The sequence below is a fragment of the Euprymna scolopes genome, chromosome 10, assembly GCF_053919585.1.
Source record: "Euprymna scolopes isolate OS-2025 chromosome 10, ASM5391958v1, whole genome shotgun sequence".
Lineage (NCBI taxonomy): Eukaryota > Metazoa > Mollusca > Cephalopoda > Sepiida > Sepiolidae > Euprymna > Euprymna scolopes.
The window spans coordinates 143444809-143462993 of NC_136491.1; positions in this window are offsets into that span (position 1 = coordinate 143444809).

Sequence of the window (18185 nt, forward strand, 5' to 3'; positions counted from 1 at the left end):
TAACATGTTTTTTTTTTTACATACCGTATATTTCAGCATATAAAACGCACCCTTTAAGTTAGAAAATCCTCTTTAAAAACATATTTCATAAGATACCGGGTGCTGCAATCTCTAGCATAGGCTAAACAAACACGGTTTCGTGATTTAGCAGTCGTCTTATACAACCGATATATAATAAATTTATTAAAATTTGTTCCAATTTTGTACCTCGTCTTATCTGACGGTCGCCTTATACGCCGAAAATACGGTAATATATAAATCTCAAGTGTCTGTTTAAATATATATATATATGTGTGTGTGTGTGTGTGTGTGTGTATGTGTGTGTGTGTGTACGTTTGAATGTCTGCTTAAAACTTTCGAGAGGTGTCAGATTATCTCGACATTGGTATCGTTTTTAGGCCCGACCCTTCGGACAACAAAATCGAAATATTGTCTAAAAACATTAATTCCTTCACCCTAACTGGGCAGTTTTCTACAGGAGGGATCACTTTTTTTTTTTTTTTTTTTTTTTTTTGCATCACCATTTTTGCAAGGCATCGTCTCGGTTGGAATGACTTTACTTAATTTTAATATTCCGAACTTTCGGTGCCGTCATGGAGTGATGGTAAGATGTCAGTGATTTTTGTCACTTTCTCTTTCACCTTCACGTCACGGGTTCGAGCCTGCCCCCCTACTATCGATTTTTTATTATCCTTGTTTCTTCTTTTTTTATCAACACACACCTCCAAACGCCCGAGAAACGCCGGGCACCACGGCTAGTCTATAATATAAAGGGTAAAAATCTGTTTAAATGTATGTATGTATGTATGTATGTCTCGCAAAAACTTCCGACAGAGGCGACGAACTTTTACGAAATTGGTATCGTTTTAAAATCGACTCTTCGGACGATAAATATTGAAGAATTGGCCCAAATTATTAACTCCTTCACCCCCAACTGGGTATATTTCTACAGTGAGAGATCGTTTTTTTTTCACCGATATTTTCGAAAGTCGTCACCTCTTAATTTAAATTTAACCTATGTTACTTCCGATTTGTGGATGGGAGCAACAGCAAACGCGTCGGTTTTTTTTTACGTTCTATTCCTCTGTCGCGGTACGGATTCGAGCCTGCCTGCCTACTACAACTTTTTTGCGCTCGCAAATTTCCTTTTTTTTTTCTTTTTTTTGGGTGTGTGTGTGTGCCCAAGCAACACCCTTACACACACCTCCACTTTCTCTTCCGTCTTCGTCTGCCTGCCTACTACAACTTTTTTGTTGTTGTGTTTTTTTTTGTTTTTTTTTTTTGTTTTTTTTTGCTAAACGCACACCTACAAATACCCGGGCAACGCCGGCCTACCAGGCTAGTTATAGAAATTTTATAAAATTATTCATTGTTTATTTTTTTGTTTTATATGTTATTATTTTAGGCTATGAATTTCTTTTATCCGATAAGCGCAGTTGAAGCGAAAATCAGTGTATTCGTTTCCCCAAAGTCGAAGTGGAGGACATGAAATAATGAACATGAAGAGGGAAGATTTTCTTGACTTTGATCAACTTTGCAGGTACAGCACTTACCGTAAACTGAGTGATCTCTTTAAGTTTTCTGCATAAGGTTGTGTTATTTTCAAGAGGGTTAATTGTGTGCAATTTACTACAGTAGCAATTTTGGTAGTGTGAGGTCGATGCTTGGGAAGGTTGCTTTCAACCGTTTGACGTTTAACTAGAGTGAAGTTCCGTTGACTCCAAGATACCTTTCACCCATGTTAATTAAACAAGTGAAAGCTTAGGATTTACGGAATCGCTCCTATGAACATTCCTAACAACCACAATAAACACTATATTCGAGCTATTCCATAACCAAGAAGACTTTCGAGAAGCCAGCCAGAAGGAGAAACACCAATCACAGGAGGCTCTAAGTTATTGATATCGATGAGAATTTGTACGAATACACCACAGAATCGACGACGTAAATGTGTAAGATAAAACGTTTTCTCCCAATTTTTCCAATAATTATTATAATCGTTTTTATTCTTTCATTCTCTGAATAAAAAGGAAACACGTGTTTAATGACGATTAACTTGTCGGCATTCTCATTATCCTCAACCTCAACGTGCATGGCTCTTTGTCGTTGTGAGGCAGACTTAACTGTCAATTTAATCCATTCAGTTCGTTTCAATCAGGTACAGGCTTTCAGATTCATAATAAACAAAAACGACTAAAATATCTTTAATATTTCAGATTTTATAGCATTTTTAAGTCGCAAAACATACAACGTTTTTTTTTCGTGTTCTATTTGTAGAATGCACCTGCTTATGGAATTCAAATTTGTGGTGGCATCTACTAGATAAACAGATGCAGACAGGGAAACAGCGTTTAGATAGAAAGGTTAGCTGTGAACGTACAAAAATAAACAGTGCCGGATGGAATTGCAAACTGTCCTCTGTCAATGTGTAGGACGTGGAGACAACCTGCCAGGCTCACGCTGCAACCATAGAAAACTTTGATCAATGCGTGATCGCCGTAGAAAAGCTTACAGTATTATCTAAAAGTGGAACATGTTAATTCAATAAAGTCTACGGCGCTTGCTATAAGGGTGGCTTCCCTAAACAAACTGCAGCTACATGCCAGTCATCTGCATTTTTTTTAATTAATATTTCAAAAATATTTTTAAGATATTAAAAACTTTATTTTATTTCCCCACATAAATCCAAATATATATATATATATATATATATATATATATATAGATCTATCTATCTATATATATATATATATATATATATATATATATATATATATATATATATATATATATATATATATACGTGTGGGGAGGGGGTTTTGTGCGTGTATGTGTGTATGCGAGAGAAGGAGAAGATAAAATACACTAAGGATTAGGCTATTTAACGCCCGTCAACAAGTCGTTTATGCTATATCGAGATCGTTCTATCCGTAGGCGAGCTTTAAAATGAAAACACGATTTCTCAGTAGGGCTTCAGACTCTTTCTAAATTTATAACACATTTAGTTTGAAAAGTAATATCGGAAGTCCTAAATTTCTAAAAAGAACAAAATGAAAATAGAAACGCTTTCTGAAACGTTAAAAGCCAGTTAAAGTGAGTGTGTCGGCTTGAAAAGCAAATCTCACCTTTCATCTTTTGCCAGGTTAATGCTCCTTCATCCTTTAATAATAAAAGCTGACCAAGTTTCTTTGTCACCTACAAATGCTCTTTGATCTTGATTTCGATTTAAACCGTCTTTAGATAAAATAGTTTTTCTTGGAGTTGATGACTATAAACCGGCATGAACGTGGAATTATGTTTAGGGTATTTTATCTTCGAGGGCTGTTCTAAAAGTAAAGCCTCCTATTTTTTACTCCAAAAGTTGATGAGATACGAGAACAGGAATGGAACTGTTAAAACCAAAATGTAGTTTCTACAAATTCACCAATATTCTCAATTAATTTTTGCCGGAAATTCTATGACGAATCTCTGTTTCTGATGCACGTCTATGAAGAATTGTTGCATTCTTATAGTCTCAGACAGTCAACATCTGTAAGAGAGAGATGAAATGTTCAAATGATTGGTGCATAAGTGCAGTATAAAAAACGAAATTTGTCATCTTCTCTGATCCATTCGGGTGGAATGCAAAATGAATTACTTTTCGAACGGCATAAATAAGTTTTATTTTTCAGAATGTTTTAGATATCGATTGATAATTTCGGTTATTCGAATTACATCTCTCATCGTAAATATTATCAGCTCATCGATTTGACCGATCCTTGTCAGTTGCTTCCTGTCTAACTCTTGCGGGTTTTTTTTATGTTAAACGCATGAATCTGTGTGGAACTAAATTCTGAAATATTTATTTAATCAAAGGGGATAGATTATGCTCGGTATGTAAGTCATAAGAGGGTGGAAGTCTTCAGAAATTCTTTATATTATATTTTTCTATTGCATGTATTGTAGATTGAATCATAAAATTCAGAGAACTGTTAATTAGAACTGATAATGCTTAGCACTTTATTAATTGCGATACGTGTTGGAAGTGATTTGTGAGTTGACATAAAATTCTGTTGTAGGAAAGATATATCCGAAGAAGCTTATCAATAACATCGGCTAAAACTTGGCCCAAATGACACCAAAGATGAAAGCTGAATAGTTAATATAACTCCAATTGTTAAGTGTTTATTTCCATATTTGATATAGAGCTCTGGAATATTGCGTTGAGCATTATGCTTTGTATGTTAGGTTTTAGGCCAGTTTTAATCGTTATTTAATGTATAACGTTATGAATGTCATTAGTTCGTTTCACTTTTTATTATGATTTCACAAGTTTTCAGTGTGGCATATCGAGAACTAACAAATATATTTTATTCTCTTCTACAAATTTGCAAAATATGCTGCATTACGTTCTCATAAAATTCTAATAAAAGAAGGCAATGCGTTTCATAAATCATCTTCCATTTTTAAGAGACACATGCGTGCGGACAAGGAGAGTTCTTATGAATATCGTTTACACACAAGTATTCCATTTTTTTATTATTATTTGTTTGGGGCGAGGAAATCTAATCTCACTTAAATTTCTCACCCCCACTACAAAAATTGGTAATACCCGATCAAGAATGAGACGCGCACACCCTTCTGCATTCTACAAAATTGGTGACACCCGACTGTGAGATGAAACACGCATTTCCTTCGACAACCCCACCGGCAACATCACGCTATTTTTCCGTATAAATCCGGACCGCAGACGTTCGTCTTACCGACTCCTCGCCGACGTGAAAACCAGAGACCAGCGATTTAAAGGCGTCCAAATTACATTCGGGATCAAATCACGCAAAACGAGAGCATATCCATCACATTCGGAAATGTCTCCAGCCACCACCCGACTTTAAAAGCAAAAAGTAGCAATGATTTCATTTTCTTGCGTCTTGAATCATTCCAATCGGACGAAAGCTGTTCCCTATGTCCTTCCGAATGACTGCGGTTTTCGAATAAATTAAATTGATATAATAGAGTGTAAAAGAGATAATAAACGGTTATAAAAGTGTATTAAAGAAATAATCAAGGAAAATCATGGTTATGAAATGTTTGTAGGTTTTTTTATGTTTGTTTTTTTTACTCATGGTTTCTCACGATACACGATCAAAACAACAGAAAATGATGTTATTAGTTTTGATGTATTTAGCCCTGGGCCACTATATATAAAATTTACAGTAATCGATAGAATGATTATGATCGCAGTACATATCGTTATTCATATAAATTTTTGCTTAACCGATTGATGTGTCGTTATTAATAAGAGGTCTCCTCCCGACAAGTTGATGTGTCGCTATTCAGGGTGTGGGGACAGAGGAAAAGAAAGCAAACAAAAACAACACTCGCTTACTCATATCAGTGGTGATAAATGTAAAATGAATGACACGAGCACTTATTTTGACTTTTCAAACGTATATATTTAAAAACAATGTCACAGTTCAAATTAGTAAAACAAATAATAATAATAATAATAATAATAATAATAATAATAATAATAATAATAAACGAAAAAGAGAAACAAAATAAATGTACCAGTGTTTTCGTTCAACAAGTGTAGTAACGAACGCTATGAAAGCCTCTCTTTTTCGTTTTTGTTTTCTCTGCTATTAATATCTTTTGCTTCGTCACGATTGAAATATGTTATTAAGAAATCGACTTTTAACTTTATTATTTTCTGTTCAATCATGTAGGGGTGTCTATCGGCCACATTGACTTACCTAATGGTATTTTCTAACTCCGCGGTATGTTTTTTTTTTCTGCTTTGAATAAGTACGACCATTGTCGTTCAGTTTTTCTGAGTCGCTAATTTTCAGTGAAGTTAAAAATTATTTATCTGTACGTGCTTGGTGAAATTGATCTGCTTACGCCGAACAAAACTCTGACTCGAGCCCGTCTCTCAAACTGAGAGAAAACGGCTATACGATGCAATTTATCATAAGGGGTTCGTCTGTTGGGGGAATGCGATTTCCATTCATCTACCAATCACCGCTTGCCATGCTGATTTTCGCTGGAAGATGATTGGCCAATCGTCTATGCCAGACTGGCTGATCTCAATCAGGTTTTGCAAGGACACATGTTATCTCATTTCCGAGCTCTTAAGTAGGGTCAACGGGACAACGCTTGGATTGCCCTTTTTTGTCATCAATCGATATCTTAAAGTGAACTGGATTTTTTTTTCGCTCTGGAGTTAATGTTAACCTAAAACATTTTTTTTTACATAGGCATCACCACATTATCAAGGCCAAGAGGCCACTCAAGGATAAGGGTTAAAGAGTGTACAGTAGAAATTGGAAAATATAGTAATCATTAGTAATGAAAATTCGGTAATTTTGTTAACTTATATGGAACGGCTCATCAAGAACTTGTTTACGTTAGACTTGAAGACAACCATATTGTAGTCAGCTGGAAAGCAGGAAAACGGAAGACAATTCGTCAGGCGTGCAGTTCTAAGAAAGAAGCTTTGTTCATGGAATCTACGTTTAGTTTTAGGCACAGATAAATTTTCTCTTGGTCGTATTGTTAAACAGATCATTCAGTCAACACAAATATACATCCACCCTACTATCTACTAGTATGTTTATCTAATATAATCAAAGCCCGTAGATATTATAGCAATTAACGGATGGATTCAGTCCCATCCTGCTTGATCTAGGGGTTGAATCTGCCGGGGCTAGCTATACCGATAAAGCATCGTTGTAATGAACTTTTACAATGCCGGGGGGAATATATTTGCTGTTTCGAGTTAGTACGATGGTTCTTGTCCTGGGTTTACGTCAGAGTAAAAGGAAGCTTCTCTCTGTATATTTCTCATTTGATAAATTCGAGACAATATTTCTGTTGATAATAGCATCCATAACTTGTTTTTCTACGACATTGCTACAGCTTGAGTGTATCTGAAGCACTGTGTTTCTCTTAAGCTAGTTGATGCGTAAATCCCCCACTCCTTGTTTTTCTTTTCACCTTGGTATTTCTATCATGTTTGTCCGTCTTCGTCTATTTAGTTCAACAATTTACGCATTCGAACTACGTCATCACGTTCTTTGTTTGGATTTTATTCAATTGCAATGCGATATTATGTCAATTATTTTAGACAAAATGTATTTTAAAAAGTCGTTTCAACCAAGCTTTGAGTTTTATTAATACTAAAAACTTTTGAGACATCCTTCTCCTAAATCATCCATAGATTATGCTAGATAGTTCTCTTCATAAATACTTCTATCTAACGTAACCAATATTCCTCCTGTTAAGTTTTGAGACATTGTGTTGAACAAAGATGGCGGCGCAGTTCAGATCAGTAACCAAGATGGCGACCAGGAATCAAATGCGGTCCGTCGCGTAGTTAACCTCTTAGGTTCTGAGATAGTATGTTGAACAAAGATGGCGGCGTAGTTCAGATCAGTAACCAAGATGGCGACCAAGAATCAAATGCGGTCCGTGACGTAGCAAATGGCGAACTGATTGAATCCAAAATTCGACGATTTTTATAATAATTTTGCGACGTTTTGATTGGTTGTTTAGCACAGCCGGTGGTTATAAAAATGATTGGCGAATCCATTCGTCTAATACCCCCATCAAAAACACCCCATTATATTTCTTGTATGATGGGATGTGTCTTCTAGCGGCTTCGGCTGCATGGAGACAGGGTAGTACCAGTCAAGGATTCGTCACTTGACACTCAGCCCAACAGGTGAGGGGCCGGGAACCGGCCCAGCACCTGTTGGACTGAGGTACACCGCCTGGGTAATACCTAGGAGGTCCACCCTCCCAGGCCTTGCCACCGGGCTTTCCGGTGGGGCAAGTTTATTGCTTGCTGCCTGAGGCGCCCCGACCGGGGAATGCCGACGGGGTTACTCAGGCAATTTTTAAAATTGCAGGAGTGCCCCTCCTTTAGGGGAGCCTGCGGGGTTCCCACTTTCCGGCCTTGTGCCACATTTTGTTGAGGTGGGCAGCAAATAAATATCTACCCCCATCAAAAACACTCTTTTGATGGGATGTCTCCTAGCGGCCTCGGCTGCATGGAGACAGGGTAGTACGTGTCAAGGATTCGTCACTTGACACTCAGCCCAACAGGTGAGGGGCCGGGAACCGGCCCAGCACCTGTTGGACTGAGGTACACCGCCTGGGTAATACCTAGGAGGTCCACCCTCCCAGGCCATGCCACCGGGCTTTCCGGTGGGGCAAGTTTATTGCTTGCTGCCTGAGGCGCCCCGACCGGGGAATGCTGACGGGGTTACTCAGGCAATTTTTAAAATTGCAGGAGTGCCCCTCCTTTAGGGGAGCCTGCGGGGTTCCCACTTTCCGGCCTTGTGCCACATTTTGCTGAGGTGGGCAGCAAATAAATATCTACCCCCATCAAAAACATGTTTCTTTTTCCTTATTGTCCATTGAAATGTACTTGATGAAAAACAGCGGAAAGTGGAGGCATTCCCTTCACAACAGTATTTCCTGGCGTATTTTTTCATAACTTTTGTAACTGGTGATTGTTGTTGTTTTTGTTTTTATCGCTGAGTATCATTCTTGGTGATGATGATTTTTGTTCGCATTCATTTCCCCGATATCTTTATATTAAAAATTATTTCTAGAAAGATATCGGGTGCTCCCCAGAGGAGCCACGTGAAGGGTGTCAATTTTTTGAAGTGTTGTTGCTATTGAATATCATTCATTCATTTGTTTCGAATAAATCAGATTAAAGTTGGCCTATATTTCTACTTGGAATTATTTCTAGGGGGCCACGTTAAGGTTGCCAACATCTCTAAGAGAAAATCTTTCTGGATTCGAACTAAACACATCCAGGTTACCAGTCATTCATCCAGTCGTTAAGCACATAGCCACCATAACCCCCTGTTACTGAGGAAGGTTGTCCATGTTTAAGCCAGCGTATTCAAACTATGCGGGATGAACCGACTTTTCCCGGAGAGGGAAGAATCATAGGCAGTTCACAAGAGGTCCACAATCGCATGTGTATTCAGGATAGGTGTCGATGACGTAAGAATTTTGTAGTTTTGCAGAGAGGGGTCGACATATGCCTACATATAGCAGCAGGCATTCCCTAATGGTCACCTTTCTGGTACTAACAAAGGTAAATATGGCTTAACTTCGATAATTTAACTAGGACCAGCGTGTCAATGGGTTGGTTGGTTGATTGGTTGGTTGGTTGGTTGTTTTTGTTTTACGGCATATCAACCCTTTTCGGGTTATTTAATGCCGAATCCAAAGATTTTGAAGAAATATTTTTTTAAATAGAATATATTTGTTGTTTTCACGTCGGTTTCTATTTAACCCATAGTTGGGAGCCTAACAGGTACTACCACTCCGGGTCAGAGTGGACCTGGGAGCAATGGTAATTAAAGGGTGGCTCCACACTCCCCAAAGCCCACAAGCTGGGGCCTCACCACTGGATATAGTTTAAGGTCATATCCAGGACCCCCATTGAGGGACTTTTACCCTCTGCAGGGGGGGGGCAGTCGGCGTATTCTAATTGCTCACCGACAGGGCCGGTGTCAATGGGATAATAAGCTTAGTATGTTGATAAATATATAAATGTTTCTCACAAAAAAAACGTCACATACATTCGCTTTTGTAAACTGGGAAAATATTATTTCTAATGCAGACATATTTACAGAGGTTTTCAATCGCGCTATGAATCGTTACTGTTGTTAACTAAAAATGGAACAGTTTCTTGGTTATCAAAAATAAGTATGTGTTCAACATATTGTTAATAGAAGAAAATATTGGTAATAAAAAATATGTTTAACATGTTCAGTCATGGATATAAATAAACATTTTTAGCATTGCTAATACATTTCACTTTTTTTATTTACCTGTGGTTTCAGCTAAAAATGTGAAGAATTCATGTAATATAATTTTTAATAAAATTCTTGTAGATGACTGTGGTTCAGTGGTTAACGGCGCGGAATGACGAGCTGGGTGCTTCAAGTTCGAATCTAATTCGTTCCACAAAATCATTTTACTTATTATGTTGCCTCCTTCATTTCGTCTTTCCCGTAACGATGTGATGTTATGTTTAATAATAACTCTGACTGGTTTAATATATCGGCTAAGCAATTCAAATTCGTACGGTATGATGATGAATAAATGCTAAAAAAATATATACAAAATAACATGAATTAAAAAAATATACACATTCTTATTGTTATCTTATTTCTTTTGTTATTAATATTTTGTGTATTATTAATTTTATAATTACGTCAATAATTGAGTAGTTATAACTCTTATTATTATTTCTGTAAATTATTAGTGAGATTATAACTAATTTTAACGAATTTTTATAAAACATTTCCGGAAATCATATCTTAATAAATCAGGAAACAGTGGTTCAATTTTGAATATAAATGGGGGATATACCAAATAGTTTTTCGGTTTCTCTTTTTCTTACTATTCTCCTTATATTTTTGTTTTTTATCCTCAGTTTTAGTGTTAACATAACACTTTATTGAAGCATTACTTTGTGTCTAACTAGTGCTACGTAAAAAGTCTTATATAGTGGAATTATTTATTAATAATTCTAGAACTAATTGATATTGGGATAATAAAAATTATGTTCAATTTAACTTAATTTGTACTAGCATTATGTATTATCAAATACAGTCCATTGGTACACTATTTAGCTAAGAATCGTTGTCTCTATTAGGATCCATATAATTATTTGGCCTTGTAATATTTCATGAGGAATTAAATTGACTATTTGATGATTGCACCATATCCTATGTGGAAACATTGTTTGCTGTCAGAAAGTAAAAGCGTAGTTTGTTTCCACTGGTATTTGCTGCGAGAAATGCAATGTATTGTTCATATGTTGGAGACAAATGCGCCAACATGATAAAGAGTTACGAACGAAACTAAACATAAAAAGATAAACGTCATCTACCTATCAGATTCGACTGCTCATACTAGTTCTAATTACGAAAATATGCAACCCGAATAGATAAAACAAATAAAGACTAATTTGTATGAACTGCTAAATGGTCTATTCCTCTATCTCTGAGAGAGTATTTTACATTATCTTTAATTATATGAACTATAAAAAGTGTATATAAACGACGCGTACAATTATGCTATAGGAGTGTATATATCATAAGAGGCTTTTTTTGTTTATTTCATTCTTAGAGCCTCAATAATCAAATTTAATATATCTAATTGTATATACTTTGTATCTTCCGATTTATAATTCAAGTAATATGAATAAGAATCATGTAATAACAGCAATGTATGTTAAAATGATAAAGTTACTTAATGTGTAGTTTTTGCTACTGAAGATCGATTGTGAAATTAAAAAATAAAAATGAATGTGTCAGCTGACCGGTGTCGAAGCTCGCTCAACAGAGCATAAATCGAGCTTAATTACGTTTTAAAAAGAAAAGGGGGGAACAATGAATCGGAGATGAAAAAGTAGGGGGCATGAATTAATTATTAAATAGAAAATAGATTAAGCCCTAAGAGATTCTCTTTTTGTTTGCAAAGAGATGGTCTCAGAGTCTTAATATATATATAGTTTCTAGAATTTTAAGATGATAAAGAGAGTGCGACTTACTAATATATATATATATATATATATATACATATCTATGTACATATATATACATATATATGTATATATATATATATATATATATATATATATATATAGCTTAATGCGTAAGAAGAAAAGAGAGAGTTCAAATCCACAAGAGGACAACAATAGTATGAAATGAAGTCACAAAACTATATATTGGTAGATATAGAATGGATCATTTATTGAATAATGGAATACAAGCAAAATTTGGGGGATAAGAAGGGACTATTCTTCTTCTTATTCGTCTTCTTCTTCTTCTTATTATTATTATTATTATTATTATTATTATTATATTTCATAATTATAATTTCTGTTATTATTATTATCCTCGTTCTTATCACCGTAATTATCCCTGTTATTATTCCCGTAATTGCTGCCATAACCGTCACAGCTATTGATAATATTATTTTTATTTTATATTCCATACATCATAACAGAAGAAACTGAAAATATTGCCGCATATTACCTAATCAAAAAAAATTATAGACGATTTTATAGCCGCTATTTTCCGTTTAGGTTGCACCTGTCAATAATACCACTTCATAGATAATAGACACCCTACAAACCGTTAAAATAGGTTACCACGCAGCCACAATATACCCCATATTTTACCCTAAAACATATACCTCTTAAACTCAACACTATAGGAAAGACCATATATAATTTTATATATCATACTATATATAACAAGCATTTCCTTTTTTATTTATTTAGAATTCAATAAAGCTCCCCCCAACAGTCTATAATTCCTCTTAATCTTTTTCGCCCCTAATGAACCCTACGCTAGACGCCGCATCTACTTCATACTGCCTAGCACCTTCTCTACTCTTCTGATGAGAAGCATAAGGCTTCGAAATACCCTGGCATAAAGAGTCCCTCTATCCCCCAAATTTTGCTTGTATTCCATTATTAAATAAATGATATAGTTTTGTGACTTCATTTCATACTATTGTTGTCCTATTGTATTATCTCCAATAATAATTGTTGAGCTTTGCATTATCCAGATAAGTCTCCCATTGTGGATTTGAACTCTCTCTTTTCCTCTTACGCATTAAGCTATATATATATATATATATATATATATATATATATATATATATATATATATATAGAGAGAGAGAGAGAGAGAGAGAGAATAAGAGAGAGAAAAAGAGTCCGAAACAGAAAGCGATATTTTTTGTTTTCATTTCTGACGATTATTTTTAATATATATATATTGGGATGTAGTTAAATATACAGTTTTCTTTTCGAGGGTGTTAAAAAGTTGCTCCTATATGTAAAAGTAAGTTTCGAAAATGTTTTAGTATTTTTCAGAGCCATTTTCCTTTGCTGCTGAAAATTTGAAAATTTGACTGAAAATGCATATATTAAAAAATACAAGAAAATTTATTACTCAGTTATACTATAAGAATTGCATTTTTCAAGTAAATAATAATTGCACTGTGGAACAAAAGAACATAGAGTTAAGCATTACATTCCCTCTTTGTGCTGTATTTTGCCATTTGCTTTCGTGATTCAATCTTAGCATGAATGCATCCATCCCGGCGAAGTTCTTCACACCCTGTCGCTGATGCTTCAGTGACAATTTTTATATGTCTCTTAACTGCTTGTGTATGGCAGGGAAACTTATCCAATTCCAAAACTGATTCGGCTCTGCTTTTGATGCCTTCCTCAATTTCATGATCTGTGAAAATTCTTGCTAGTGAAGGTTCACATCTCGGAATTTCGATCCAGTCAACCATTTCATAATAGTCCTCACCATTGAAATTCAATGTTGAAATTTGGAACTTTCTTACTCCTTTAGATTTCAATTCTCTGGATTATGCAATTCTCCTGAGGGCTAGTTCCCTTATTTGTTCCCTTTCATCTTTCATCATTGCCAACAGAATATTTTCTGGATGACCAAAGTACCAGTTATGCCGAATACATTTATCGACTGATTTTCGAACATTGTCTTATTTATTTATTTCATTATGGAGAGATAAATAACATTCCACATGTGTTGAGCTCCATAGAAACATCGGGGTCTCAGTTTAATGCAAAACCAAGTTGGAACATACACTTTCATTATATATTCTGCCATGATCTTTAACTCTTCCGATGGATTCAAGGTAGAAATATAGTCTAAGACTTCTATTGGCCATAGTTAACCACCTTGAATGCATTATGACTCATGGTTCTTTTGATGCAAGAGTTGATGGCACAACACCATTGTTGACAGCCATCCAAATATCATACAGGTATTTTTTATCTTTACCCAGGGATGATAGGTCCTTAAACTCTGGTAAGTTTCCATTTATGGCTTTAAATTCAACTGCCAGCGATTGACATGTGCCAAGAGCTTTACCAATGTTTTTCACTAAAAGCAGTAGGACCACTTGTTGTGCCATCCAGCAAGGTGAAGATGCTTCTGAGCGGTAATTTATTCATATGCATCAGCAACTGAAGGGGTCTATTTATATGCACTTCAAGTCGTCGAATTACGCCATTTTGGGATCCTGTATTTACTGCTGTTCAATCACATCCTACAGCCCTTACATCATTTAGAGACAAGTTATTTTTATCAAGAAACATTGGTCATAGCAGCAAAAATATTAGCAGATGATCCACTTGAAGGGGTAACATAATCTAAGTACTCATATTCTTCTGTAATTCGAAACTTCGTGTTCACAGATGGGAGAAATCTACTAACATCCTTTCTTCCATGAACGAATATGGAGTTTGATGTCTGAAGTTTTTCTGAGGCATTATCTCTAAGTTGGCTGCTCAGACGTTCGCGTTCTCTCCACAATTTTGATCTATCAACTGCCTGCGTTTTGTCATTTACAGTCACTATTCCATAATCAGTAAGAGTAGGTGCGGCACCGAATGTATTTGAAACACCATATCTATCACATTCTCTGGCCAAAGTAGGAAGCGACGTCATATTTTTATATATTATTCTTTATCTTCATAAATGTCCTCAGAAGAAGAATCCGAGTTTGATCTGTCTGAACTACTGATGTGATCTAAACTTGTTGAATGGCCTTCATGCAGTATGGCAATTTTATTGTAATACTGCTCTCATTTTTTATTTCGAATTCTTTTTTGTCTTAAAGATTCACTAGCCTCCTCGTCAACTGTCCATTTCTCGTCTTAATCTTTGGTCATCAAAAAATGACTGTTCAGCACGTGGCACTTTTTATCCTTAGGACAGGTACATAAATCAAATTCAGTGGCAGGAAGCAATGTCAAACAACAGATTTCCTTTAGCACGCTGTTGTTCTATTGCATTTTGCTTTTGCCCTCGGTTTTTCATTAACACATTTCGCAATTCATATCGAAAACTTACAATTTTTTCTCATTTCTTCGCAGTGTGATAGTTGGAATACCAGAATTAATCCATACTCCCATGGCAGATATAGCAATATAAGTGACAATTTCTTACGAGGGAGTAGTTTTTGGTAGATCACTTTGCCGCTTTGCATAGAAACGCATAACATCAGCAATGCTTGGAAGCTGGTTTTCATGTAAGTCAGACATAGCACCATAGACAGGACAACTTGTCTTGCTTCTAGTTTTAGCTGCCATAATATTCAACTGCAAAAGAAAAAGACAGTGAGTCAGTTTAAAATAGTATAGTATAGTATAGCATAGTATTATGTATTATATAATAATCAATAGAGCTATATAACCAATAGCATTTTGAGAAAGAATTTATTGATTAATGACTAAAACATTCTCAGAACACTATTTTTATTGAACATAGCAACAGTCCAAGAATATAACAGTATATTTCTAGTACCAAAGTTAAAGAAATAATAACTTTATATTTCGTGTATAAGGGATACATAGCTAAATTTGACATTGATGGCGGCAAAGAAAAACAATGTAATATAATATCAAAATAGGTATAATTCCTTTTTTTCAATAACAGGAGAAACTTTTTCTCACTATCAAAAATTAACATGATAAAAAGGTTTGACCTCACTACACATTAAATATATATATATATATATATATATATATATATATATATATATATATATATATATATAGTCATCCGCGTACAGTACTGTTTCGCTGTTAGACAGCTCATCAGTGCGGCTTGATATATATAAAGAGAGACAGAATGTTGATGTTTTCTCGCTATATCGTTGATATATAAAACCTACTTTTTTATTTTAAAATTATTAAAACGAACTTCTTAATATACTCAGTCATGGATATGCAAGCGACAACATGGAACTAAGCTAGTGTGCATGTCTCTTTCAAATACGAGCGTTTATTAATAAATAAATTGATTTTTCATTTTTTATGGTTTCTTATTAGATAAATGGTTAAATTTCACTATTACGCTGATTTCACTTTATACATGAATTCCCCAGAGTGCATAATTTCGAAGAATTTAAGATAAAAATGTTTTAGCACACTTTAATGTTTTAGTATTTCCTTGTCTATTTATCTGTCTTTCTATATATATATATATATATATATATATATATATATATATATATATATATATATATATATATATATATATAATTGATCTTGCCGATGTGTGTGCGAAGAGTCTTTACCAAACGCTAATCCCAATATTTAGACTACGGAGTTGAAATCCTATATATTGGGAATTTTAACATATAGCACGCGTTTGATTAAAGTTTTAGCCGGTAAATAGCTGCAAGATGACAGAATAAAAATAAACTGACCTTAAGCTTGCGTAAACAAGTAACCTGATTTTTTTCTGCGCATGCGTTAATTAAGAGTTATATATTAAACAAAGTTTTTTTTTTTCAGTTTTTATTTATGTATAGATTTAAGCCATACGCAACGGATAATTTTGGGAACACAATTAATTTTTAATTTTGAAATCACTATCACATATATTGTTACTTATAATAATTGAAAGAGAAGTGGCTTTATAGTGATAACCTATAATATTATGTTTAACTATTCATGTGACTGGACAACGCAAGGTTGCCTGCTATTATGTATATATATATATATATATATATATATATATATATATATATATATATATATATATACAAGAATAAAACAGCATTGGAAATGCAAAAGGATATAGGGATGGTATGCCAAAAAGTATACAAACAAGATAGCTATGAATGTCTAGGCACATGGAAATAGAATTGCATCCAAAGTATAGCCCTATAGCTTTTCTTCAATCTTTTCCGTGCCATCATTACGGTTGTAAAAAGCTATAGGGCTATACTTTGGATGCAATTCTATTTCCATGTGCCTAGCCATTCATAGCTATCTTGTTTGTATACTTTTTGGCATACCATCCCTATATCCTTTTGTATTTCCAATGCTTTTTTATTCTTGTTAATTAGTATTTTTACTTACAGTCTTATTTTTAAACTTACATTCATGATAGTATTGTCTTTTTTAGGAGGCGGCTCATTGCCGCCTCCATTAGTAGCAGGTCGCTTCCTGCTGGGTTTTAGGTCTTTGGGTTTTGGGCCTTAGGACTTGACTCTTGGTCCTCCATCGGTTCTATATTACATAGAGAGTGCTACCGCCTCTCTGATAAAACAGTTAGAGTATTATAAAGTTCTAAAATGTTCATACCTTCACTAATAAATTTTTCTTGGTTCATTCTTTGGCGTTTTGGCAAAGATTTGGCAGTTTTTGATATTTATATTTATAATAGTTTGTGCATGAGGAAGCTTTTTCCCCTTGGGATCCCTGTTATACCGTGCTTTTGAGTCAGCACGTGAGGCAGCCTTCTTTTTTTCTGGTTCTTTGTTATAAAGAGCACGTGAGGCAGCTTTTTCCCCTCGGAATCCCTGTTATACCGTGTATTTGAGTCAGCACGTGAGGCAGCCTTCTTTTTTCTGGTTCTTTGTTATAAAGAGCACGTGAGGCGGCCTTCTTTTTCTGGTTCTTTGTTATAAAGAGCACGTGAGGCAGATTTTTTCTCCTCAGAATCCCTGTTATTCCGTGCTTTTGAGTCAGCACGTGAGGCAGCCTTCTTTTTTTCTGGTTCTTTGTTATAAAGTGCACGTGAGGCAGTTTTTCCCCTCGGTATCCCTGTTATACCGTGCTTTTGAGTCAGCACGTGAAGCAGCCTTCTTTGCCTCAGGATTTGCATGATACTTAATTTTTATTATTTCAGCATTTTTCTGATAGTATTCTTTTTGCTCAGATAATACCTTGACTTTGTTTTTTTTCATAGTCTATATTTCTCTGAGCTTTTTTTACTACGTGCTGACTTTGGCATTTTTTATTAAATGTAAACATATAACACTTTTGTGTATCTTACTATAATATCACTTATCTTATAGCAAGACAACATTCGTAGAATTGAGATACTGCCCCGTCACCAATAGTTAAAGTGTGGAACGGTATATACACCAATAGTGTAGTTGTTATCTTTATATGAAGTCCTAATCAGTGATAGTGTGAGGTTACTTGGTTAATTTATTGTAGTTTATTTTAGAAAACTTACTTGTTTTTATTAGTAGATTGTGTATAGTAGCCACAATATCTAGTTAGAAAAAACCTTAACGTTCACCTCAAATATTCAGCGTCCAAGAAATATAGGCCACTGGCAAACTGAAACGTCTGTGAGCATCCGGTGTATTATTTG